Here is a 3,850-nt window from a genome sequence, read left to right as displayed (position 1 = left end):
GGAAACCGTCACCGACCAGCAAGATGTGCCTGGGCCCAAAAAGGGTAGCCCCTTAATGACGGACGTGGAGGTATCGTCACGAAAACCGTCATTGATCGACCAACTGGGCCTAGCCGAGCCTAGCTTTCCCCCCTTCATACACCCTCTGTAACAACACGAATTGCTCCTGCTAATGTGGCATAGTCATATGAGTTACATTGTAATTTGAACTTGCAAAACTTTAAAAAAAATCAAGGATCCTAATCAATTTAGATGGAACCAAACTGAATGATGAATATACTTATGTAGCAATAGCATACAGATATGTGGGGCCAACATGAATCAAGCCTAGTACGATTCACCGGGCTAAGGGCAAAGACACCAAAATACGAAACGGGTTGAAGCAAAGCGCGCGAAGGAGAAAACATTCAAGTCTTCTACGCGGCAAAGTCCAAAACAGAAGCGCGCGGAGGGGAAAACATTCAAGTCGTCGACGCGGGGAGTTAAATCTTTTCGACCCATTTAACTCCACAGCCCACGATCCTAGAGGCCACAGCCTCGCGCATCTCCCCCGACCGCGAAAACTCTATCCACCTCCACCCAGAGCCGCCGACTCCTCTCCCTCTCACCTCCCGATTCAGATCCATGTCCAGCCTCCCTCCACGCGCGGCTGCCGATCTCCAGCACCAACCATCTCCTGCTCCACCTCCGTCTCCCACCCTCTCTCGCTCCGCCACCACCCCCACCCTCGACGGCACTCCTCGGCCTTATCCACATCGCCACAGCCCACAGGTGACCTCGCCAGACCACTCGCTGTGAAGGTGATAACCCCTTTCGCTCTCCATTAATTGAAAAATTATTCATTTAGGATGTCAGGATAGTACTTTGCAGTGAAATAACTTTTGTGGCTGGGAATAATTGTTTTGGAAAGATAGCAAGATGATGTATTATGTTTCATATTTTCCATAAATGTTGATGTGACTGATATTTTTTAATGTGGAGATTTATACTTACATCTTTTCTCCATCAACATGTACGTCCAATAAATATATGTGGGATGCTTACATAGTTTCTGAGGTCGTGCTGTGTTTATGTGTGTCAATTTAGTTTACAGATATACATCATTGAGATGGATAAAAGTATGATGTAGAGTATATATGAAACTGAAAAGATGGGATGCTTAAAGCTGGAATAAATTGTGGAGGGAATCCTATGCAGGAGTAACTATAGTGGATACTTCTACTAAATCAGAAGATTTATTTGTTTTCTCCATGGAATAGTTTGACTAAAGTTCTAATTATTATTCTGTAGGTGGAGGAGATAGCTGAAGTCGAGGGTGTTGTTGATGACATAAAAGGTGTTGATAAAATAGAGCCTTGTGAAGAACAGAGGATACAATACAGAAAGGTCAGTCGAAACTACTTCTGTAGTACAAAATAATTAGCTAGCACTACAAACTGTGCACCCTTCTTTGTCCTGATGTTCCTATCCTTGAAGGATGTTGCCTCACACATGACAGTAGCTGCACGGCCTATCAACGATGTTCCCTCCCCAACAACGCCTTTGTGAGCATGCTCGCTGTTGGCGCTGTCATGGCAGAATCGTGCAAGCATCGGCCATGCAGGTGTCGTGTGTATGGCATTGCTGATCCTTAAATATCTTCGTTGTGCTTTTTGCATCGTCTTAGTGTGTGTGCGCTTGTTTCCATTTTTTACTTAATTTATTGCTTGCTGCAACACCTAGTTCCTCCTAGTTTGATAGAGTTGTTTGTTTTGTTCACGGTGGATGCATGATATGTAAAATCTCAAATGGTATTTTTATAGTTACATGTCTATTTTGACAAAATGCTGATTGCTAACATTTACTCTGTGTACCAATTACTTTCTACCATTCCTGATTATTCTCTACTGCTCTGTACCTTATATGAGAAAACACCACCCACTCTGTACTCTACCAATCAGTTTTCTGGTTTGCTTGGAAGAAAAGAACCATTACTTGAAAACCAGCTATGAGATAGACTAGATCATTTAAGCTTGGTTGATAGATAAAATCGGTTCATGTGCTGGGACAAGTGTACATTTTTTTGTTCAGTGAAGAGTGTGTTTGTGCTGTCGGTGGCGACCTCCTCTGCCGCGCGCCGGCGGTGGCCGACTTGCACTGCGACCCTGGCCATTGAGCTGAACCTGATCCTGGTCCATGGTTAGTTAGGGTGTTGGTGCTGTTTGGGCTCGATTAGCTCGATTCGATGTTGTTTTAGGCTTGAGAAAAGTTGTTCTCTTGTTGAAATGAGAGGGATAAGGTAGGTGCTGCAGCTGTTGGCAATCGTGTATATGCAATTGTAGGCAACCAGAGAATATGTGTTGCATTTGTATGTCCTCATGTTTAAAATTTGTGTCTGGAAGTTATTACTGGATCTACTATCCCAATAATTTTTTATTTCCTAAATCTCATGGTAAATCTGGAAGTTGCATTGCATATATGTGTATTACGCCATACTAGTAAACTTCTAAAAGCAAGTGGAGCTGAACCTTTATAGTGCACTCTGCATTCTGCAGATTATGCCATACTTATTTGCATGTCATGCTATATGAACAGGCACTGTGGTTGTGATTGTTATGCTGGGAACGATGTTCCTCATGGTCCCAGTAATGCGGCTAGTATGGAAGAGGCACTGGATCCTTGTTGTCACATTCCTTGAGCTCTCGTTGATGGAGAATAAATGGAAATAAGTGAGACAGAGTAAGTTACAACCTCTTTGCTCTTCCTGTTTGTAATAAGAAGGAATCCTTACACTAGTGTCCCATTTACTTGTAGCTTTTAAATGTTTGCAATATTGTTTTTCTCTATATTGCACCCAGAACTGAATGTTTGATTGGATCAGGCAGGTAACATTGTGAGTAGGCCTTCTGGCCTGTTTACTTTTTGATTGGATCAGGCGTTCATGTAAACATGATAGCTCCAACTCTTGTTTCAAGAGTGAGTAGTACGCTGAAACTGCATTTTAGTAAATAGGGGTTACTTCTCAAATATGAGAAATTTAAAACCAATCCTCATTGCTGACTGGCGGTGTATATACAGTAATGGTATATGAAGATGAACTTGGCAAAAACTCAGCTTTTACCAAAATTTCCAGATCTAATCTGAAATGTCAATTAGGAAATGCTGAGCATTATCTTTGACCTTTCAAACCAAAAACCTACTGTATGGGCAAACACAAATCATACTACTGTCCTTTGTTTAGAAATGCTGAGCATTATTTTGTTAGTGGGTTTATATGGCCTCAACTTCTGCTGCTATAGTACTTGAGTTTTGTGATGTATTTGTTAGTCATTTGACTTTCATTCGGCACACTTCTCTCTGGTGACCGCTTCCTCTCTGAATCTTTAACCCTAAATTTTCTCTGAATTTCTTCTGTATCTTGTACACTGCAGGATAACAAGTAGAGACAAACTGCAGGGTACCAAGTAGAGACAAACCGCTGCACTGTGGTATGTGGCCTTCTATCAAGATCTGATTCAGTTTAGATTTCCCCCCTAGGTCTTGGAGACATGATTTCTGTTACTATATTAATATGTCAACATGTTCTATTTAGAGTTTTCTCCCTAGGCATTTCTTTTTCTATCCTTGTTGTCTCCTGCAGACCGGTGAATATGTATTCCAGAAATAAGTTTAATCTGAATCTAAGAAGAAAATTACATTGTTACATTGTGGCAGTCCTACAGTAAGAATACAGAGGTTTAAACCTGTTTATTTGTGTACTATGCACATGTATTAGTCAGTCAATTTATTATTGTTTTATACTAGATACTTTGTTATTTTCATCTGTAGGCATTTCTCCTACTATATATTCATATCTACAAAATATGAGTGT

The sequence above is a fragment of the Triticum aestivum genome, chromosome 3D, assembly GCF_018294505.1.
Source record: "Triticum aestivum cultivar Chinese Spring chromosome 3D, IWGSC CS RefSeq v2.1, whole genome shotgun sequence".
NCBI lineage: Eukaryota > Viridiplantae > Streptophyta > Magnoliopsida > Poales > Poaceae > Triticum > Triticum aestivum.
The sequence above is the reverse complement of the archived record's forward strand: the minus strand, read 5'-3'. Positions refer to the sequence as shown.